We start from the raw sequence: 24745 nt of genomic DNA, 5'->3' as shown, positions 1-24745 counted from the left end.
TCCCCTTCTCCTCCTGCCCCAAATCCTTCCCAGCATTAGGGTCTTTTCTAATGAGTCAACTCTTCGCATGAGGTGGCCAAAGTATTGGAGTTTCAGTTTCAACATCAGTCCTTCCAATGAACACCCAGGACTGATCTCCTTTAGGATGGACGGGTTGGATCTCCTTGCAGTCCAAGGGACTCTCAAAAGTCTTCTCCAACACCACAGTTCAAAAGCAACCATTCTTCGAAGCTCAGCTTTTTTCACCGTCCAACTCTCACATCCATACACAACCACTGAAAAAACCATAGCCTTGACTAGATGGACCTTTGTTGGCAAAGTAATGTCTCTGCTTTTAAATATGCTACCTACGTTGGCCACAACCTTCCTTCCAAGGAGTAAGCGTCTTTTAATTTCATGGCTGCAATCACCATCAGCAGTGATTTGGGGGCCCCAAAAAATAAAGTCTGACACTGTTTCCACTTTTTCCCCAACTATTTCCCAGGAAGTGATGGGACCAGATGCCATGATCTTAGTTTTCTGAACATTGAGCTTTAAGCCAACTTTTTCACTCTCTTCTTTCACTTTCATCAAGAGGCTCTTTAGTTCTTCTTCACTTTCTGCCATAAGACTTCTGCCATAAGACTGTGGCTCAGATCATGAACTCCTTATTGCCAAATTCAGACTTAAATTGAAGAAAGTAGGGAAAACCACTAGACCATTCAGGTATGACCTAAATTAAATCCCTTATGAATATACAGTGGAAGTGACAAATAGATTTAAGGGACTAGATCTGATAGACAGAGTGCCTGATGAACTATGGACAGAGGTTTGTGACATTGTACAGGAGACAGGGATCAAGACAATCCCCATGGGAAAAAAAAATGCAAAAAGCAAAAATGGCTGTCTGAGGAGGCCTTACAAATTGGTGGGAAAAGAAGAGAAGTGAAAAGCAAAGGAGAAAAGGAAAGATATACCCATTTGGATGCAGAGTTCCAAAGAATAGCAAGGAGAGAGAAGAAAGCCTTCCTCAGCCATCAATGCAAAGACATAGAGGAAAAAACAGAAAGGGAAAGACTAGAGATCTCTTCAAGAAAATTAGAGATACCAAGGGAACATTTCATGCAAAGATGGGCTCGATAAAGGACAGAAGTGGTACAGATTTAACAGAAGCAGAAGATATTAAGGAAAGGTGGCAAGCATACACAGAAGAACTGTACAAAAAAGATCTTCATGACCAAGATAATCATGATGGTGTGATCACTCACCTAGAGACAGACATCCTGGAATGTGAAGTCAAGTGGGTCTTAGAAAGCATCACTATGAGCAAAGCTAGTGGAGGTGATGGAATTCCAGTTGAGCTATTTCAAATCCTGAAAGATGATGCTGTGAAAGTGCTTCACTCGCTATGCCAGCAAATCTGGAAAACTCAGCAGTGGCCACAGGACTGGAAAAGGTCAGTTTTCATTCCAATCCCAAAGAAAGACAATGCCAAAGAATGCTCAATCTACCGCACAATTGTACTCATCTCACATGCTAACAAAGTAATGCTCAAAATTCTCTAAGCCAGGCTTCAGGAATACATGAACCATGAACTTCCAGATGTTCAAGCCGGTTTTAGAAAAGGCAGAGGAACCAGAGATCTAACTGCCAATATCCGCTGGATCCTCAAGAAAACAAGAGAGTTCCAGAAAAACATCTATTTCTGCTTTATTGACTATGCCAAAGCCTTTGACTGTGTGGATCATAATAAACTGTGGAAAATTCTGAAAGAGATGGGAATACCAGGCCATCTGACCTGTCTCTTGAGAAACTTGTATGCAGATCAGGAAGCAACAATTAGAACTGGACGTGAAACAACAGACTGGCTCCAAATAGGAAAAGGAGTACGTCAAGGCTGTAAATTGTCATCCTGCTTATTTAACTTATATGCAGAGTACATCCTGAGAAACGCTTGGCTGGAAGAAACACAAGCTGGAATCAAGATTGCCGGGAGACATATCAATAACCTCAGATATGCGGATGACAACATACCATTTACTAGGTGTTAGACACTAGATATGTCTCTTATTCCCACTGGATTATTGTTTCCAGTCTAGAGTTAAATAAATTTAACAATTATGTTCAAACTACCGCACAGTTGCACTCATCTCACATGCTAGCAACGTAATTCTCAAAATTCTCCAAGCAAGGTTTCAACAATGTGTGAACTGAGAACTTTCAGATGTTCAAGCTGGATTTAGAAAAGACAGAGGAACCAGAGATCAAATTCCCAACATCCATTGGATCATCGAAAAAGCAAGAAAACTCCAGAGGCACATCTGCTTCTACTTCATTGACTACACTAAAACCTTCCACTGTATAGACCACAACAAACGGAAATATTCTTAAAAAGATGGGAATACCAGACTACCCTACCTGCCTCCTGAGAAACCTGTATGCAAGTCAAGAAGCAACACTTAGAACCAGATATGGAACTATAGACTGGAAGCAAATTGGGAAAGGAGTATGTCAAGGCTGTATAATTCCACCCTGCTTATTTAACTTATATTCAGAGTGTATAATGTGAAATGCCAGGCCGGATGAAGCACAAGCTAGAATCAAGATTTCCGGGAGAAATATCAATAATCATAGATATGCAGATGACACCACCCTTATGGTAGAAAGCAAAGAGGATACAAAGAGCCTCTTGAAAGTGAAAGAGGAGAGTGAAAAAATTGGCTTAAAGCTCAACGTTCAGAAAACTAAGATCATGGCATGTGGTCCCATCACTTCATGGGAAATAGATGGGAAAACAGTGGAAACAGTGACAGACTTTATTTTCTTGGGCTCCAAAATCACTGCAGATGGTGACTGCAGCCATGAAATTAAAAGTTGCTTGCTCCTTGGAAGAAAAAATATGACAAACTTAGACAGCATATTAAAAAGCAGAGGCATTACTTTACCTACAAATGTCCGTATAATCAAAGCTATCGTTTTTCCAGTAGTGATGCATGGATGTGAGTGTTGGACCATAAAGAAAGCTGAGCACAGAAGAATTGATGCTTTTGAACTGTGGGGCTGGAGAAGACTCTTGAGAGTCCTTTGGACTGCAAGGAGATCAAACTAGTCAATCCTAAATGCAATCAGTCCTGAGTATTCCTTGGAGGGGCTGATGCTGAAGTTGAAGCTCCAATACTTAGGCCACCTGATGCAAAGAACTGACTCTTTGGAAAAGGCCCTGATGCTGTAAAAGACTGAAGGCAGGAGGAGAAGGGGACAACAGAGGATGAGATGGTTGGATGGCATCACCGACTCAATGGCCATGGGTTTGAACAAGCTCTGGTGATAGACAGAAAAGCCTGGTTTGCTACAGTCCGTGGGGAAAGAAAGAATCTGACACAATTGAGCATCTGAACTGAACTGAATAATAATTATTTATGCTCAATTTATTGGGTTTTTGTGAGAGTAAATGAGATGCAAAAAATGTTGCTTCAACTTTAATGGGCTATATTATTAAGAAAAAATACTAAGGTAATCATTGTTTTGTAGAAACTTCTGCTGGTATCTCTTCTAATCTATGCTTTCTTTTTTGCATTATTCATTTGGAGTAAAGTGTAAATAAAGCAGGAAAAAAGAGTAGTAACTTGTTAATCCTTCAGTGATGACTGCCTTGCATAGATTCATTGCATCAAATGTGTTTACATTTTTAAATGATTTGCCAGTGTGGACATTTTACCAAAAAAATTCTAGAGAAGCTATAGTGGGAATTTGAATAAGATTTGAGCATTTTTCTAGGTCTGTGGTTATTATCAATAAGGTTTTTTCTTATGAGGAGTAAATAGTGTGTAGGCTATAAGAAGTGAATTATTATGGAAAGTAATGCTTTCACTCTGTCCTTAAAATCATGGCACAGATAAATACTGAATATGAAACAAACTTTTTCTTTTCATAATTTTCCTTGGTATGATAATTCATTGGCATACGCTCTTTCAGTTCAGTTCAGTTCAGTCGCTCAATCATGTCCAACTCTTTGCGACCCCATGAATTGCAGCACACCAGGCCTCTCTGTCCATCACCAACTCCCGGAGTCTACCCAAACCCATGTCCTTCGTGTCAGTGATGCCATCCAACCACCTCATCCTCTGTCATCCCCTTCTCCTCCTGCCCTCAATGCTACCCAGCATTAGGGTCTTTTCTAATGAGTCAACTCTTCACATGAGGTGGCCAAAGTATTGGAGTTTCAACTTCAACATCAGTCCTTCCTATGAACAACCAGGATTGATCTCCTTTAGGATGGATTGATTGGATTTCCTTGCAGTCCAAGGGGCTCTCAAGAGTCTTCTCCAACACCACAGTTCAAAAGCATCAATCCTTTCACTCTCAGTTTTCTTCACCATCCAACTCTCACATCCATACATGACCACTGGAAAAACCATAGCCTTGACTAGATGGATTTTTTTTGGCAAAGTAATGTCTCTGCTTTTAAATATGCTATCTCGGTTGGCCATAACCTTCCTTCGAAGGAGTAAGCATCTTTTAATTTCATGGCTGCAATCACCATCAGCAGTGATTTTGGGGCCCCCAAAAATAAAGTCTGACACTGTTTCCACTGTTTCCCCGTCTATTTCCCATGAAGTGATGGGACCAGATGCCATGATCTTAGTTTTCTGAACGTTGAGCTTTAAGCCAACTTTTCACTCTCCTTTTTCACTTTCATCAAGAGGCTCTTTAGTTCTTCTTCACTTTCTGCCATACGGGTGGTGTCATCTGCATATCTGAGGTTATTGATATGTCTCCCAGCAATCTTGATTCCAGCTTGTGTTTCTTCCAGCCCAGCATTTCTCATGAAGTACTCTGCATATAAGTTAAATCTGCAGGGTGTCAATATACAGCCTTGACATACTCCTTTTCCTATTTGGAACCAGTCTGTTGTTCCATGTTCAGTTCTAACTGTTGCTTCCTGACCTGCATACAGGTTTCTCAAGACACAGGTCAGATGATCTGGTATTCCCATCTCTTTCAGAATTTTCCACAGTTTATTGTGATCCATACAGTCAAAGGCTTTGGCATAGTCAATAAAGCAGAAATGGATGTTTTTCTGGATCTCTCTTGCTTTTTCGATGATCCAGCAGAAATTGACAATTAGATCTCTGGTTCCTCTGCCTTTTCTAAAACTGGCTTGAACATCTGGAAGTTCATGGTTCACGTACTGCTGAAGCCAGGCTTGGAGAATTTTGAGCATTACTTTACTAGCATGTGAGATGAGTGCAATTGTGCGGTAGTTTGAGCATTGTTTACCATTGCCTTTCTTTGGGATTGGAATGAAAATTGACCTTTTCCAGTCCTGTGGCCACTGCTGAGTTTTCTAGATTTGCTGGCATATCGAGTGCAGCACTTTCACAGCATCATCTTTCAGGATTTGAAATAGCTCAACTGGAATTCCATCACCTCCACTAGCTTTGTTCATAGTGATACTTCCTAAGGCCTACTTGACTTCACGTTCCAGGATGTCTGTCTCTAGCTGAGTGATCACATCATCGTGATTATCTGGGTCGTGAAGATTTTTTTTTGTACAGTTCTTCTGTGTATTCTTGCCACCTCTTCTTAATATCTTCTTCTTCTGTTAAATCTGTACCATTTCTGTCCTTTATTGAGCCTATTTTTGCATGAAATGTCCCTTTGGTATCTCTAATTTTCTTGAAGAGATCTCTAGTCTTTCCCAATCTGTTGTTTTCCTCTATGTCTTTGCATTGATCACTGAGGAAGGCTTTCTTCTCTCTCCTTGCTATTCTTTGGAACTCTGCCTTCAGATGGGAATATCTTTCCCTTTCTCCTTTGCTTCCCGCTTCTCTTCTCTTCCCAGCTATCTGTAAGGCCTCCTCACACAGCCATTTTGCTTTTTTGCATTTCTTTTCCATGGGGATGGTCTTGATCCCTGTCTCCTGTAGAATGTCACGAACCTCTGTCCATAGTTCATCAGGCACTCTGTCTATCAGATCTAGTCCCTTAAATCTATTTCTCACTTCTACTCTATACTCATAAGGGATTTGATCTAGGTAATACCTGAATGGACTAGTGGTTTTCCCTGTTTTCTTCAATTTAAGTCTGAATTTGGCAATAAGGAGTTCATGATCTGAGCCACAGTCTGCTCCCGGTCTTGTTTTTGCTGACTGTATAGAGCTTCTCCATCTTTGGCTGCAAAGAATATAATCAATCTGATTTTGGTGTTGACCATCTGGTGATGTCCACGTGTAGAGTCTTCTCTTGTGTTTTTGGAAGAGGGTGTTTGCTATTACCAGTGCATTCTCTTGGCAAAACTCTATTAGCCTTTGCCCTGCTTCATTCTGTACTCCAAGGCCAAATTTGCCTGTTATGCCCGGTGTTTCTTGACTTCCTACTTTTGCATTCCAGTCCCCTAAAATGAAAGGGACATCTTTTTTGGGTGTTACTTCTAGAAGGTCTTGTGGGTCTTCATAGAACTGTTCAACTTTATTAATAGGAAAAGACAACTATGTTTTTTTTTTAAAGCAATCTTTATGACAGCAAGAGTGAAACCAATGTAAACAATACAATTCAGAAGATTATGACATTTCAATTCAAGTTCATCAGTTTACCACTTTGTGGGGGGGGAGCTGTTGTTAATGGGAGGCTATTCATGAGTTGGCTCAGGAGATAAATGTGAAACGTCTATGTCTTACACTCAACTTTGCCTAAAACTACTGTGAAATAGAATCTATCAAAATACTTTCCAAAAGAGTTAAAAAAAAAAAAAGTCTCTAAAATGCCCACGCAATTTATTAAAAAAAAAAAGACTTTTCCTTAAGGGGAATAAGAGTATGCCTGAAGACTTTTTGATCAAATGCTCAAATCTCAAAGTAAAAATTAGCATACTTATTTGCAACTTTTAGGAGATTTAAGACTCAACGAAGTGAAATAAACAATGGAATTGTAACTTATGACAAAATTGATAGGATTATTTTGGGGGGAGTGCTTTAAAATACAAAATCTTTATAAAGACTTATAAATTTATAATAAATTTATAATTTATTCATTATTATTTAAATGCAGAATTATATTTTGATTCATAGCATTCTGTTGATTTTTTTTTCTAAGAAGCCTACTTCTGTGAAGTAAGCTATTATTCATTTTTGGTTAAAAGTATTTTCTAGAGTCATTTATCTAGTACATCAAAGATCCAAATATCAAATTATAGTGTATTGAAAAAGAATAAGAGGCAAATCATAATAGCTGGAAGGTATTAAGTTCCAAGTCTGTCATGTTTACTCTTAGATAATAGCTGTATATTTTATTAGTGGTATATAAAGTTAAATGCAATCAAATCCTTTCAAGCTCAAAGCACATTAAAAATTAGCTAGTGTGCTTTTGATTTCCATTCTTCTAGTTTTTATGTCTATTTTTTCTTCCACTGGAAATCATGTAAAAGGAGGATTTTTTTTTTTTAACACAAGCAAAAGTATTAGCTGACTCTACCAATGCTGATAGATAATATAAATGTTGATGTACCCTTTCCAGGTTTCAGTTTTTCCCTCTGATCTACATTTGTTGAAAGCTAAAAACTTCTCTAACAATTATTTATTTAAAAAACTAAATAAATAGATTTATTTGCTATATTAAAAGTTGACCCTGAAATTGGGGATTGTTATAAAGGGAGAAACTAATGTAAAGGGAGAAGAAAGAAGAACAGATGGTCGGTTGTTTCAATAATCCAGAAGAAATGTGTCAGTGTCATGAACCAGAATGGCAGCCGAAAACAGAATCAGAAATGGTCACATTCCAGAAATATTTTGGAAACTGTCCCAAGGAGGTTTTGTGATGAATTTATTATTGGGGTATAAGAGAGAGGGAAGTGAAGAAGAGATAAAAGAGGGATGGAAAGAGAAAAGGAAGAAAGCAAACAATAAATAAGCAAAGAAAAAGGGTGAGAGTGGCTAGAGATATGTTGGCTTAATCAGCTGCAGGGTTGGTGTTGTAAACAATTGAGATGAATTTCAGTTTAAGGTGTATCCCTATTAAACATCAGCATGAAGCTATTATAGAGAATGAAGTGTAATAAAAATAAGTTCAAAGGGGGACTGCAGAAGAAATACATAAATTTTGGGACCTTTGGTGCACAGATGACATTTGTACTAACACATATATATGAAATTTAGTAAATCAGTAAAGATAACCCTGTATATGAGACAGCAAAAGAGATACAGATATACAGAACAGTATTATGGACTCTGTGGGAGAGGGCGAGTGTGGGATGATATGGGAGAAGACCACTGAAGCATGTACACCCCTGTCTAGGCATACTAGACTATTTCAGTTTCACATATGCACAAAGATATGTTGGCAGCTTACCAGACCACCTGACCTGCCTCTTGAGAAATCTGTATGCAGGTCAAGAAGCAACAGTTAGAACTGGGCATGGAAAAACAGACTGGTTCCAAATAGGAAAAGGAGTACGTCAAGGCTGTATATTGTCACCCTGCTTATTTAACTTATATGCAGAGTACATCATGAGAAATGCTGGGCTGGAAGAAACACAAGCTGGAATCAAGATTGCCGGGAGACATATCAGTAACCTCAGATATGCAGATGACACCACCCTTATGGCAGAAAGTAAAGAAAAGCTAAAGAGCCTCTTGATAAAAGTGAAAGAGGAGAGTGAAAAGTTAGCTTAAAGCTCAACGTTCCAAAAACTAAGATCATGGCATCTTGTCCCATCACTTCATGGGAAATAGATGGGGAAACAGTGGAAACAGTGGCAGACTTTTTTTAGGCTCCAAAATCACTGCTTATGGTGACTGCAGCCATGAAATTAAACAAATGTCCGTCTAGTCAAGCTATGGTTTTTCCAGTAGTCACATATGAATGTGACATTTGGACTATAAAGATAGCTGTGTGCCGAAGAATTGATGTTTTTGAACTGTGGTGTTGAAGACTCATGAGAGTCCCTTGGACTGCAAAGAGATCCAACCAGTTCATCCTAAAGGAAATCAGTCCTGAATATTCATTGGAAGGACTGATGTTAAAGCTGAAACTCCAATACTTCGGTCACCTGATGCGAAGAACTGACTCATGTGAAAAGACCCTGATGCTTTGAAAGATTGAAGGCGAGAGGAGAAAGGGCTGACAGAAGATGAGATGGTTGGATGACATCACTGACTCAATGGCCCTGAGTTTTAGTAAACTCCGGGAGTTGGTGATGGACAGCGAGACCTGGTGTGCTGCAGTCCTTGGGGTCGCAAAGAGTTGGACACGACTGAGTGACTGAACTGAACTGAAAGGAGATAGAAGTTATTAGGTGACTACCGTAGTTTATGAGTCAAGTAAGATGAAAATTTAGCATTGACCATGGGATTTCGTCATCTATAGATGATTGGTGACCTATTCTAAGGCAGTTTGGGAAGACTAGTGAGGGAAATAATGATTTGAATACATGCAAAGAAATTGAAAATGGAAAAGTATAGGCAGTAAGCTCGGAAAACTTTGAAGTTTAGTTTTTCTGTAAAGAGAAGCAGAAAATGGCATTTGAGATGGAAGTGTTAATGGATTTAGAAGACAGACTTTGAGGAGATCCCAATGATACCTACACCTTGTTGTTTATGCCTCTTTGTAACCCTTTATGGGATATACCTATGAGTCACTTCAAACTTACAGTATGTGACAAAAGTAATGAATGTTACTTCCATGACATCTTTATATTAGAATCTTTCTAGAATTGCTCTGCTTGCTGCTTTGGTCTGACCATCCATAAGTCCTATAGTCACAAAAAATAAACCTTGCCAAACACCTAAATGTGCTTTGACACAAACTATCCCCAGTTCAGCCCAGAGAAAAGAGACCATCTTTGGCTCACTTTATGAATGCAGCTGTGCAGAAGGCCCAGCTTAGCCGCGACCAGACTCTTGACACATAAAATCTGTAAGGAGACAATAATCATGTTATTTAACATTTCTATCTAGGAATGAGATGCAAACATAGAAGAGGCAATCCTTGAAATTTGTATTATTGGGAAATTGCAGTTACTAGAGTTGGTGATGGACAGGGAAGCCTGGCGTGCTACAATCCATGGGGTCACAAAGAGTTGGACATGACTGAGTGACTGAACTGAACTGTGAAGGATTATATCTAGGCGATGGCCATGGGAAACAATGTCTAAGGTTGATGGAGGTTAATGTGAGAAGGTAATTTCAAGAAGGAGACCAGTTTGTTGATATATATATATATATATATATATATATATATATATATATATTCAAGTCACTTAAAGTTTAGAATAAAATAGTCTTGCAAAACATGATAGTGAAATATGACCTAAATAGTTGAAAAATTAAGACCAGTAAGCTGGGTAAATGATTATAATAATGAGGTCCATTTAATGATATAGCTTACTATCAAAATATTCAACACAGTTGGCATAGTGAGAGAAAAGCAGTACAGAATACGTGGTACAAAGACTATGGGATCAAACAGATACCACTTGAGAGAGCCACAGGGTTACCTGGTTCTCAGGAAACATTAGAGCATCAATTATATCAAGAATGAAATATTAGTCAAAAAGATTAAGGATCTAGGTCGTTTGTCTGGCATGAATTATAAACTGAAAAGGGCCCAGTCCCAGAAGTTGTCAAAAGTGAGAAATGGCGATAGAAGAGACAATACATATACAACTGCATGGAGTTTATGGTATAGATGTTAAGGTGAAATCCGGAAACACGGGACTTTCTAGGGAAACTGATAGGGGAAAAAAGATGTAATGAATAAATCTTCAGTAAATTATAATTGTCATAATTCTTGTTGCAGATAAAAAAGAGTAAGTTTAATACATATATATATATGCATATATAAATTAGGTAAGGAAGATTTCATGCATGAAACCTTGCATGAAAAACTTGGTAAAAGCATAATAAATGATTGAAATTTAGGTATGTATAAAGCCTGAGTTTATTCTATTCAAAATGCATTCATTAATTCATTTTGCATATAAGAAGAAATCAGACAGACAAAATCCTGTACTCACAGAACTTTAACGTGGGTGCCATTTGTCAAGTTAGACACAAAATATTATATTAGTTAGTATGGTAAAAAAAAAAAAAACTATCAAGAAAAATATGCCAGGTAAGATGACAGAAAAATATCAAGACTTTTTGGGAAAAATATAGAAATGATAAAAACTATTACAGAAGGGTTGTAAGGAAAGGGTTCTTTGAGCAGTTGACTTCTGAGGAGCCAATGGAAAATGAGGAAGCAGATCATTAAGTCCATGTTCTAAGAGAATACTTCCCAACCAGATAAACAGTAGCATCAATGTTCCTGAGATGGCAATCTTAATTCATTTCAGGAAATACAAAAGAACCAGTGACACTTCTGTGAAATTATTTTAAGATATAACAGGAGAAACTCTGAAGAAAAAAATTAGAACATTCTCCAAGGAAGGCATCCTGGGTCAAGGTAAAAAAATTAAATTTTTGTTTTAGATGTGAGAGTGAAAATGAGCTGTAGCTCTCCAGGCTCCTCTGTCCATGAAATTCTCCAGGGAAGAATACTGGAATGAGTAGCCATGGTATGACAAGAAACCACAAAAGAATACTGAACATGAAAATGTCTTGATTGTATTTACTTTTAAATCAAATTATGCTGATCACTTTAGATGTCATAGTATAGACAATTTAGGAAGCAACTAACATGTTCTAGGAAGAAACCATGGTGAATTGTAATAAATACAGGAATAATGCCTCCCTCATGCAGGAAAGAACAAAGTGTGCTTGTAAAACAGTAAACAGGGCAGAATTGAGGGTTCATGTTGAGGGTAAACAGATAAAAATTTGGAAATATAAAGTAAACCAGACAGTAAAAGAGCTTGGCTTGCACTTAATTTTATTTTGACTGATCTTGAAATAAGAGAAAGAAAAGGAAGTTACTGGAAAAAGCAGGAAATCTATGTTACAGTGACAAAGAAAGAGTTCATGAAATGTGGGTTTCTCTTGACTGATGACAATAGAATGGAGAGAAAATGATTCATAAAATATATTTTAGATGATGAATATGTTAGAATAGATAGAATGATTCTCATAAATAACATCCATTTTTTTATATAATACTCTGTAAAGATGTAGTGGGACAACATTGTTTTCCATTTAATGAATTTTACATATGTTGTTTAGATAAACTTCACATAAAAGGATACATTTTATGAATTATTATTATCCAGAAGGTAAAGAATCAAAATTCTATCTTTTAAAATAAAAATATTGGGAAATAGGTACACTGCTGGTTTCAGCTATGACATGTAAAAGATTTTAAAAAATGTCATTCTTGTTCTAACATTAAGAAAAAAATAAACTGAACAAATTGAAAACCAGTGACTTTTGTTATAGTCATTAGAGAACTGAGGCCACAGGGCAGACTCCCATCCTGCAATTTAAAGAGATGGAATATAAAATATCCAGTGAGATCATCTTATCTGAAGCAAAAGCTGATGTACATACACTGCTAAGAATATTTTTATAAGAATTTTAATGAAATGGTGCAGAATGAGTGTAGATTAATTTAATACTGAGAAACTTCTTGGGGCTACAGCCTTAGAGGGACTTCACACTACTGTAGGCATTATCACCTGGAACCTAACTAAGTTATAGAAGTAAGGAGCCTAGGAAACTGCCCTTTCTGTTGTTTCAGGCAATGGAAAGGGATAAGTAACTGTAAATATGCCCAAAGGGTTGTTCATAAAAAATATGTTCTTTTCAAGGAAAGTAATATTACTTAAAACTCAACATGCAAAAAAAAAAAATAGTAATAATAATAATAAGATCATGGCAGTCAGTCCCATCACTTTATGGCAAGTAGAAAGGGAAGAAGTGGAAAAAGTGACAGATTTTCTTTTCTTTGACTCCAAAATTACTGTGGACAGTGATTTCAGCCATGAAATTAAAAGATGCTTGCTCCTTGGAAGGGAAGCTGTGACAGACCTAGACAGTATATAAAAAGCAGGCATATCACTTAGCCAACAAAGGTCCATATAGTCAAAGCTATGGTTTTTCCAGTAGTCATGTACTGGTGTGAGAGTTGGACCACAAATGAAGCTGAACACTAAAGAATTAATGCTTTCAAATTGTGGTGCTGGACAGGACTCTTGAGAGTTCCTTGGACTGCAGGAGACCAAAGCAATGAATCCTAAAGGGAATCAACCCTGAATAATCATTGGAAAGGTTGATGCTGAAGCTGAAGCTTCAATAATTTGGCCACACGATGCAAAGAGGTCGCAAAGAGTTGGATACGACTTAGTGACTGAGCGACAGCAACAGCAACAAAAATCACCAAGTGGCCTACTCTATAATAAATGTAAAATTAATTTCTTTATAGCAATTTAAAGTAGGTTTTAAACTTGGATCTACATAAATTAATGAAGTGCCAAGGAAGGAACAAATGAAGGTAAAATAAATGCTTTACTGTTCTTATTCGTATTTAATTGACCATGGAATTTAGCTCAAAATAATAATAGTAGCAGTATATTTGACTTTTAAGTGAAATTATTAGCAACAATATTACAGAGTTGGCAGGGAGAAATTCAGAATACTCTGTTGTATGATACTAACACTACCTAAGAATTAGTGTAATGTTATCTGAAAGTGAACTTAGATTAGTTTTAAATATATATGGCAAAGTCTATTGCAACTATTAAAAACAATATGATAAGATCTAGCCATGATTTGTCTACAAGAAAAAACAAAAACTTTAGTTATAAAAACACAAATAGATTAAAAGTAAAGAAAATGAGAAATGCATACCATGCTAACACCAAAAATAATTGGACTAGATATATTAATTTCAGAAAAAAATTCACTATGCAGCTAATATTAGAGAATGAAAATACATGAGGAAAAACTGACTAAAGTATAAGGAAAAACAGACAAAACTATGTTATGTTTGTAGACTTCTATAGCCATTGAACAGAAAAGGATGTTAGGCATAAACTTAGGAAATCTGATTAGTTTATACACATTAGCTAATGATAATTTATCATAATAAAATATATATACCAAGTCATGTTAATGTATAATATTAATGACAGAAACTGTGTGTCAGAGGTGTATTATATTAACTCTGTACTCTGTTTCCATTTTTATGAAAATCCAAAGCTAATCTAAAAGCTAGAATTTATTAATAAAAACTGGGAAACAAAGTGAAAGCCTGTGAACACTGTAGTACATGTGTGCCCTGTGATGTTTTCCTGGTTGGGGGAACTTGTGCCTGTGTTCTGGTTGATGGAATTGGATCTCCTCTCTCTGGAGGTACTTGCAGTGTCCAGGAGTAGTAGGTTTGTGGTGTCTATGGGTTCAGTGTGTCTTTGGGCAGGCCTTCTGGCTGTGGCAATGTTAGACACGTCTATTTCCGCAGCCACTTTAAAGTGGCCCTCTCAGCATATCTTCACTGCTGCCAGCCCCCTACTTATTCCTGGAATCACTGCTGGTGCTTCTGCTCCCCATTCCCACCCTGCACTGCTGGACGAATCTTGCTAGGTAGGGGCTTGTGTGGATCTTTCCTTGGCTCCCCAACCCTGCTCTCTGTGTTGTGGAGACTTGTGTGGGCTTCCCTAAGCACCTTGAGCTGCCCTCTGCGTCATGGGGCTTGTGTGCACTTGTCTTGGCTCACTGGGCCTCCCTCTGTGTCGCAGGGCTTGTGTGTTCTTTTAGCTCCCCAGGCCCACCCTCTGTACCACAAGGGTTGTGTGCGCTGGAGATGTTTGTATGCCTTCCCACTCTTGGTACCCCGAGCCCAGCCTCTGCTTTGCAGGGCTTCTGTGGGCTTCTCTTGGTTCTGAGCCTGCCATCTGATCAGGCCACAGTTCGTGAGCTGTTCATGGGCTGAGAAGTGCAGCTTTCTCTGTTTTCTGGCTTCTAAGTTCCTGCTTGCACCAGTTTTCCAAGATGATGAAGCTCCCCCTTGGGTTCACCTGTGAGGGAGCTTCCCAGGGCACAGAACATCCTCCTGTTTCAGGGCTCCCTCTCTCCATCAGGGCACAAGCTTCCATCCAGAAGTTCTCAGTCTTTTCCCTTTTTATGTCTCCATCCTCTCTCCTACCTCACTTCGGGGAGCTTATCCTGTCCCCCTGGAGGTCTGGGGTCTTCTGCTGTTGCCTAGAGGTTGCTTTGTAGGAGTTGTTATGTATCTTAATGAGTTTTTGATGTATTTGTGGGGAGGCTGGCAATCTCCCCACCTTACTCTTCCACCATTTTCTTCCACCTCTCTCCTTGAGAAAAATATTAATAGTATAGTTTAAAAAGACATTTTAATAACTTGAGAAGTAAAAAGTGAATTAAACTGAATAAAATGGAATTCTAAAAAACAGTAGCCACGAACAAAAAAATCACTTTTGCCCAGATATCTAATATTTTATTGAGCATGATTTTAATCTCCCTGTTTCTACTTTCCATGTTTTTTTTTTTTCCATGTTTCTACTGCACATAAGTGATAATCTCTAGAAATTATATAGTCTATGCATAAATCATGTTCTGCAATAGGTATTTTGATTTTGCTGATAGAGTTTTCTTTGACAAAACTTTTTCATTCCATCTATTTCTTCGTACATCAAGTATTTTTGCCTTCTTTTCTCTCATTATAGCACTTTCTTACGTAATGGAGTTCTTGTATTCTTGTCGGATATTTAAAATACAAAAGTATTAAAATAAGTTTTTTTAGAGCTTGCAATAAAGTCACTTTTCATTTTAGAGAGAGAGTTTCTTTTAGTTTATGTATTCATCATAATGTCATTTTTTTCTCTAATGACTTCTAATGAAAGAGGGTATATAGACATAGATATAGACACAAATTTATTAAGATCCATTTATCCAACTATCTAGCCAAAATCGGGACAATAAATATATGAATACATCACCCCCCCAAGTTTATGTATTTCCATTTTTAATAACTACCCCCCAGACTTTCTCATCCATGACCTCAACTCAAACAACTGTTAATCTGCTTTAATATTTTTGGATTAGTTCACATATTCTAAAAATTTACACAAATTAAATTATACAATGTATATTTATTTTTCTCTGGAATTTTAGCACCCTCTATTTTTTTTTTCAAAGCACCTGTGAGGTTGCATATATTTATGGTGTACAATACCCTTTGATTGTTGAGTATTATTTCATTGTATGGTTATACTGCACCTTGCGTATCTATGTTTGTATCGTTTTCAGTACTATTGCTACAAGTAAAGCTGTCTCTAATATTTGCATACAAGTCTTTGCAAGGATGTATGCTACAATTTCTTTAGGACAAAACCCTAGAGGTAATCTGGTAATATGATTATATAGTTTTATATATACAAACCTCATACATACTATTAGTAAACATAATATATATATAATTTAATCAAACTAGAATTTGTGTGTATATATATATATATATACATCTATATGTAAAATATTTAATTTTTAAGAAATTGCCAAACTGTATTCAAGTGACTATGTATTTTTTACAGTCCCACTTAAAGTGGCAAAGTTCCAGTTGCTCTACAACCTTGATAGTACCTCATGCTGTCAAACTTTAATTTAAAACATTCTAATGTGTGTATAGTGATAACTCATGGATGTGTTAATTAAGAATTCTCAAATAATTAATGATGTTAAACATTCTTCCAAGTGTTTAGCTTTCATCTCTATATAGTCTTTGATAAGTATGTATTCAAATAATGGTGCCATTTTAAAAGTGAGTTGTTCACTTTCCTATTACTAAGTTTTTAGAGTTATTAATGCATTCTGGAAGAAAATCCTTTTTCAGGTATACAATATATAAATATGTCATTCCAATTTGTGATTTTTCTTTCTGTCTACTCACAGCATCTTTTGAAGAGTTTTAAATTTTGATGAAATCCAGCTTTTAAAAAAAATATGTGCATCATGCTTTTGTTGTCATGTTTTTAAATACTTGTTTAACTCTAGATAAAAAAAAAAACACCTTTTTTCATATTTTTCTTCCAGAATTCTAATGGTTTTATGTTTAGGTATATGATTTATTTTTACTTAGATATTATGTAGGATGAAAGGTATAGATCTAAATTCATATTTTTTCATATGAATATCCAATTTGGCCACCTTATGTGAAGAGCCAACTCCTTAGAAAAGACCCTGATGCTGGGAAAGATTGAAGGCAGGTGGAGAAGAGGATGACAGAGGACGAGATGGTTGGATGGAGTCACTGACTCAATAGACATGAGTTTGAGCAAACTCTGGAAGATGGTGAAGGACAGAGAAGCCTGGTGTGCTGCAGTCTGTGCATGGGGCCTCACGGAGCTGGACACAACTGATCAATTGAACAGCAACAACAATCCAGTTGGTCTTGGCTTCCCTGATGGCTCAGTGGTAAAGAATCTGCCTGCGAGGCAGGAAATGTGAGTTTAATCCCTGAGTCAGGAAGATACCTTGGAGAAGGAAATGGCAACCCACTCCAGTATTCTTGCCTGGGAAATCCCATGAACAAGAGGAGCCTGGGAGGATACAGTGCTGTTCAGTTCAGTTCAATTGCTCAGTCATGTCTGACTCTTTGCAACTTCATGGACTGCAGCACGCCAAGCTGCTCTGTCCATCACCAACTCCTGAAGCTTAATCAAACTCATGTCCATTGAGTCAGTGATGCCATCCAACCATCTCAGCCTCTGTCGTCCCCTTCTCCTCCTGCTTTCAATCTTTCCCAGCATCAGGGTCTTTTCAAATGAGTCAGTTCTTCACATCAGGTGGCCACAGTATTGGAGTTTTAGCTTCAACATCAGTCCATCCAATGAATATTCAGGACTGATTTCCTTTAAGATGGGCTGGTTGGATCTCCTTGCAGTCTGAGGGACTCTCAAGAGTCTTCAACACCACAGTTCAAATGCATCAATTCTTTGGCACTCAGCTTTCTTTATAGTCCAACTCTCACATCCATACATGACTACTTGAAAAACTATAGCCTTGAATATACGGACATTTGTTGGCAAAGTATTGTCTCTGCTTTTTAATATGCTGTCTAGGTTGGTCATAACTTTTCTTCCAAGGAGTAAGCGTCTTTTAATTTCATGGCTGCAGTCACCAATTCTGAGGCAGAACTGTGTTTGAGCATCTCCTGTGGAGGTATGGTTCAGCAGTGAACTGCCACAGGGACAGGGGCTCTGGGTGCAGCAGACTTGGGTATGGCATAAGCCCTCTTGGAGGAGGTCGCCATTAACTGTCAGACCTTACATAGAGCTGTCAGAGCTTACATGGGACTGGGAAATAGACTTTTGGAGGGCACAGATAGAACCTTGTGTGCACTAGGACCAGGGAGAAAGGAGCAGTGACCCCACAAGAGACTGACCCAGACTTGCCTATGAGTGTCCAGGAGTCTCCAGTGGAGGTGTGGGTCAGTGGTGGCCTGCTGAAGGGTTGAGGGAACTGAGTGTAGTAGTACTGCATGGGATCTTTTGAAGGAGGTTGTCATTATCTTCATTACCTCCACCAGAGTTTGTCCCCAGGTAGATAGCAGGGAGGGAACACAGCTCCACCCATCAACAGAAAATTGGATTAAAGATTTACTGAGCATTGCCTGGCCCATCAGAACAAGACCCAGTTTTCCCCTCAGTCAGTCTCTCCCATCAGAAAGCTTCCATAAGCCTCTTACCCTTCTCCATCAGAGGGCAGACAGACTAAAAGCTGCCATCACAGAAAACTAACCAATCTAATCACATGGACCACAGCCTTGTCTAACTCAATGAAACTATGAGCCATGCTTGTTGGGCCACCCAAGACGGACGGGTCATGGTGGATATTTCTGACAAAATGTGGTCCACTGGAGAAGGGAATGGCAAACCACTTCAGCAATCTTGCCTTGAGAACCCCATGAACAGTATGAAAAGGATACAGTACATTGGGTTGCAAAAGAGTCAGACAGGACTTAGTGACTAAACAGCAACATCCAATTGGTCAAGCAAATAATCTTCTCCATAATTGCCATGGCAACTTAGGTAAAAATCAATTAACCATATTTGTGTGGGTCTTTTACCAGACTTTCTATTCTATTCCATAGAAATATTTGTCTAGCTTTATTGTCTTTGTCTCTGCAACTTTAAAGTTTCCTTTCCTTTTATATAATGCACTTTAAATGCATTCTTCATTTAATCAAACTAGAATATATGTATTGTTTTTCATTATATGTTATTTCCCTACAAAAGCATCAACCTCATCACAATTTTCACACATTTTTATCAGAAATCTATCATAAAATTTTATTATTTGCCAAATTTGATTATAATTAATTCTCCTAAACACTTCTAACTATATTTGTTTCGCATATTTAGTGTTTTTAAAGTAGCAGGTAATATATTTTTCCTATGATATCCATTGACTTTGGCTCTATCAGTTTACCAAGTTTTCTTTCTTTTTTCAAAGTTTTTTTATCACTGATCATTGTTAAATTCTTATTCATGTTTCATTAACTTTTTCTTATTAATTTTATCATTTATTGAGTTGTGTGTAGATAGTATGCATTTTTTCTTATTAAAAAGAATAACTTTAAAACTAAGCAGCATCTGAACATTACCTCCAACATTATGAAATTAGGCCCGGAGAGTGACATGGTATTTTTATTACGATTATTTTATTACAAAGAAGCTGAGCAAATGCTTGTTTTGTTTCTATTTTGTCTTAATCTCCATGTCACATACCAGATGTGGCTTTGCCAGGCTTTGTAGAGGTGCTTCTCAAGTTCCCACTAGAGAGAAACTCAACATAATGTTAGGAAAAAGATGAATTACTGGAAAAACTCTCACCAGTAAGTTTTTGATCTAATCTGACTTAGTTTGTGTTTGGATCTCTCAGCCTAGTGGTCCCCCGAGAATGGATTCTCTCAATAATTTTTCTTTTCTGTTCCATGATTAAGGGAGTGATTTTCTTAAATAAGATGGGCTCATCTTCTTTTTTTTTTTTTTTTACAACTCAGTAGTGTTTTGCCTGGGACCCCAGGTGGTTCAGAGGTTAAAAAATCCTCCTGTAATGCAGGAAATGCAGGTTCAATCCCTTGGTCGGGAAGATCCCTTGGAGTAGGGCATGGTAACCCACTCTGGTATTCTTGCCTGGAGAATCCCATGGACAGAGAGCCTGGCGTGTTACAGTTCATAGCATCAGGAAGAGTCTAACACAACTGAAGCGACTGAGCATGTACACACAGTGTTTTGTCTGAAGGGGTTTTTGAGAAGATCCACAATGCCTCTGCATATACTTTGCAAACTTTAATATTTTGTATGTGGTATATGGGGGTCACTCTTTATTTTCCTTTGTTTACATATTATTTTGTCATTTCAGAAGGTATCTTTTGAAGAGCTAAAAATGAAAAAGTTTTACAAATGTCAACTCTAATTAGTAACTTTCAACTGCCGTAACTATCCTTGTTTTATAATAAACAAAAGTAAACATCAGGCAAGGCTAACTTTCCTTGCTATTTGACTCCCAGAAATAATTCTTTAATATACTTGGCCATTTATTTTGTGTGTGTGAAATAAATTTTTATAAGATTATAAGAAAAAAATTTCAGGAATTTTAAATTAATTACAGAAGAATAGATAATTGTCACATTTAAGTTTCTTAAGAAATATGTTATATCAACCCACTTGTTCACATTTTCTTTTTTCTCTCAGATTTTGTAGCTTATGTAATATAGGTCATTCATTCTTCATGTTAACTATTCCTAAACACTTGATGCTATTGTTTTTAACATAACTGGTATTTTCATTTATATGATATTTTAACAAATTAGTCATGATTTTTTTGATGTGTAGCTTTTTAGGAAATCTAAGACTTAAGATACAAATAAAATTAAATGTTTATAAAAATCAAAGAAGAGTTGCATTATTTGCCCTTCTGCTTCCTTAGCAATGATATTGGCGTTGAAAGTTTTCCTTTATTCAGACTATACATTTATTCTCAAAACTTGTTACAACTATCTTTGTTCAAATATTCTTTATATCAATTTTATATAAATGCCATTGTAAAAGATGTGGTGTCTTATACATGGTAAAATATTAATTCCTTATACTTCAAAGTTCATAATATGAAAACAAACCTCCCAATTTTTATTTATACTTTATAGTCAGCATACAAATATCTCTTTAAAAAGTGGTCTTAAGAAGATCTTAAGTTGTCTTGAGCACTTAATGAAAAATTACATTTTGACATAAGAGAATATAGAGCTTTTCACATGGTTTCAAACAGTAATCAAATAGGGCACAGTTGAATACAAAACAAAGATGCAGAAAAATGAATTCTAATCACTGCTATATTAATATTAATTCTAACAAGAAGAATAAGATTTTCATAGATTTTTGATGAAAATAATGAAAAAAAAAATTTGGTTGCCACATAAAGAAATCTTCACACAAAAAGCATCTAAGTTTTTACTGTTTGCAAATGGAATGATAAATAAATTATTATTTATTCAGTTAGTTAATGAACCAAACAGCATGACTTAAAAGCACTTAAGTTCTTGAAGAAATGTCATAGAGATAATGATATGAAAACAATTTATAAAATAGAATAAGAAATGAAGTAATGGTAAATAATTTTACTTAAAATACGAAGGGGAGTGAAGCAGTCCAGGTAAAGGGAGATGAAAATTTAAATGAGACTTTAAGATTAGTTACATTTCGGATTGACAGAAACAGAGATGTAAAACTATTCATAGTAATTAGAATAAAGTAAAGATATAATCGTAGAATTTGCAAAGTAAATTTACTTGGTTTCATAAGGGAAAAAGGGAATGGTAAAAAACAAAAGCAAACAGCAAAGCTTTTAAGGTAGAGCTGTGTTTTAGAGAACCTTATATGTGGAGTGATGTTTGTTTGATTTTATTTTGAAAGCTAGTGCTTCTTAACATTTCTCTGTTGTTGTTTGGCTCCTAAGTCTTGTCCAACTCTTTTGTGACCCCATGAACCGTAACCTCCCAGGCTCCTCTGTCCATGGGATTCCCAGGCAAGAAAACTGGAGTTGATTGCCATTTCCTTCTTTAGAGGATCTTCCAGACCCAGGGGTTGAACCCCTATCACCAGCATTTGCAAGCAGCTTCTTTACCACCAAACCACCAGGGAAGGCCATTTCTTTAGTCATAGGTATTGTTTGAGGATGTGATCAAAGTTACTGATGGTTGTACTGTGTGCTACAGATGACTCTTGCTGGCCTGTGGATGTTAATTCCTACATTTTTAGAAATTTTGTGAACCAGCTAGCATTAACTACTTGAAACAGGTAGTTGTGGGAGTATTACTGCTATGGAACTAGGCAATAATAGAATTTGGCTTGTTTGCTATTTTCTCCCTTACTCCAACTCCTTTCTCTTCCTACTCATCTTCCTTTATACTCTCTCTCTCTGTCTCTCTCTTCCTCTCTGTCTCTTCCTTTATTTCTCAATTTTTTAAATTTAATTTATTTTTATTTTTTTATAGCAGAAAGCCAGTTGTTAGTCATTTACCAGACTGCTGATTTTTTCACTCTCAAATTTTACTTACTGTTGCATATTTTACGGTGTACAAGATGGTTGGATGGCATCATCAACTCAATGTACATGAATTTGAACAAACTCTGGAAGACGGTGAAGGACAGGAAAGTCTGGCATGCTGAAGTCCATAGGGTCACGAGTTTAACACAACTGAGTGACTGGAAACAACATATATTTGAGATTTTGCAAGCAACATCGCAGTATACATTTTTCATAAAACCTTTGAAATGTTACATGGACTTATTCTATTTCATGTATTTAAGTGTAAGATTAAGAAGCATTCTATACTTATTTAGGAGTCACTGGATCATTAAGTTAAAAGCTACATTACTAAACTTAGTAAAGTTAAAATAATCCAGCAATGCATTTTAATTTTCTTGTAGGATAGAAAGAAATAATTCAGGCTCACAAGCTGTAATTTTATTGTAATAAATTCAGATTGAGTTGCCTATTTACTTAAGCTACCATTTTGTAGTACTTATTTTGTTACCAAATGTTGTAATAATCACTGTAAGCACCTTATTTCCTTTTATCCTACACAACAACCCAATGTATCAGATACAATTATCTCAAATTTACAGAGATGCTAACTGGGTCTTAGAACTAGAAGTGACTTCTTCATATTTATGGTTCATACCTGGTAGAGCCTGGACTTAAACCAAATTTAGTTTAAAACAATATGTTCTCAAGGCCATAAATGAATGGGAAGCCTTTGTACCTAATCAGACAACTCCAAAATAGATCAAGCCTTCTTTACAGAAGGAGCATGATGTCATAAACAAAACTTGACCAGTCAGGATGCAGTTTTAGAGTGGAGGCAAATGATTTCAGTTTAAGTTTCAATAAAGTTGAAGTATACACATAGGGAATTTCAGAGTTCTCAGAATTAGAGCTTGTTCCACATCTTCATGTTCAGATGCTCAGTCATGTCTGACTCTTTGTGACTTCATAGACTGTAGCCCACCAGGCTCCACTGTCTATGGAATTTTCCAGGCAAGAACACTGGAGTGGGTTGCCAATTTCCTTCTCCAGGGGATATTCCCCAACCAGGGTTTAAACCTGGGTCTCCTACAATGCAGGTGGTTTCTTTACCAACTGAGCCAGAGCTTGTTCTAATCCTGTCCTGTTAGCAAAGTAGATCAAATATTTATATTGTAAATGTTTTTCTCATTTCAAACCAGAAGAGGCATTAACAGAAGGAGTAATTTAGCAGAATTTGGTTAAGAGGAAAGCCACTGTATCCACGGTAGGGAATACTGAATGAATTTTCCAATCATTTTCTCTTTTGCTACTCTTAATAACTGGGAGAAGACAGGCAACAAGATTATGAATCACTAAGGTTCTCATTTATTTTCATATATGTACCTAGTTCCTAAAGAGTTCTTGACCCATGAAAATTGTTCAGTATATGACAGTTAAATGGATTATTATTCCCATTTTGTAATGGAAAAATATCAGGTTTTCCTGAGTTCATTGAACTATGAATAACAGGAAGCAGAATTTAAACATAGGAGTTCAGCACTGAAGTTCAGGATTTTACACGTCAGCTGGCAGACAAGTTTCTGAACCAGCCTGTGATCCCAAAAGCCTTGAAGATGATGACCTATTCTCCTTCCTGTCTCATGCGATTTTCATTTGCTCTTTTGTCAGATGGCATCAATTCAATAAATTAAAGAAAACAGATGGAGAGGCACATCAAGCCAGCATTACACAATCCACTAAAGTAATTAAGCAATTACTTGCAAGAACACATTCCTCCCTCAAATATAATAATGTGTTGCATTATCAACATTTTTCTTACAGAGGATTAAGAGCATTAAGAAAATTAAGCATCATTAAAAGGCTTGCCACAAAATTACATAGTAAATTATTAAAGTTAAACCCTTTTTGCTTCATCAATGGGTTTTTGTCCTTTTATTTAGTAGGGATCAATTTAGTGAAGGGGAAAATAGAATGAGGGAAAATGGAAAACCAAAGAGACTGGCATGGGTTTATCATGCCAGAGATTAGTGGCAAGCTTCCAATGGGTGCTATAAAAACCTTACTTAGAGGCCTCTTCTCTATAAATTATCTAGCAACATAAATTGGAAATGAAAAAGAAAAGAGAGACTCATCTGTGAAACCAATGCTGACACACAAATTACTTTTTAGCATTCTCCAAAGCAAACCAGCTGCTACCTAGAAGCCGAAGGTAATCTTTACCACAGGGACGGACACACACACACACATTCACACACACACCACACACACACACACACACACACACACTG

At 36.9% G+C, this 24745-nt stretch overlaps 1 long non-coding RNA gene across 1 annotated transcript in view; it reads right to left on the bottom strand.

Annotated features, from left to right (window-relative positions):
* Positions 1-23415, bottom strand: part of LOC145544533 (uncharacterized) — a 38730-nt gene extending 15315 nt beyond the window's left edge. Inside the window, exons 1-2 of the long non-coding RNA XR_014081469.1 lie at positions 23113-23415; positions 22486-22633 (exon numbers count right to left, since the gene is read on the bottom strand). This is a non-coding gene — a long non-coding RNA (uncharacterized LOC145544533). The remainder of the gene's footprint in view (positions 1-22485; positions 22634-23112) is intronic.
* Positions 23416-24745: the final 1330 nt, after the last annotated feature.

The sequence above is a fragment of the Giraffa tippelskirchi genome, chromosome 4 (genome assembly GCF_054371585.1).
Source record: "Giraffa tippelskirchi isolate mGirTip1 chromosome 4, T2T-mGirTip1v1.2.pri, whole genome shotgun sequence".
In the NCBI taxonomy this organism is placed as follows: Eukaryota; Metazoa; Chordata; class Mammalia; order Artiodactyla; family Giraffidae; genus Giraffa; species Giraffa tippelskirchi.
This window is presented reverse-complemented; position numbering and strand designations above follow the sequence as displayed.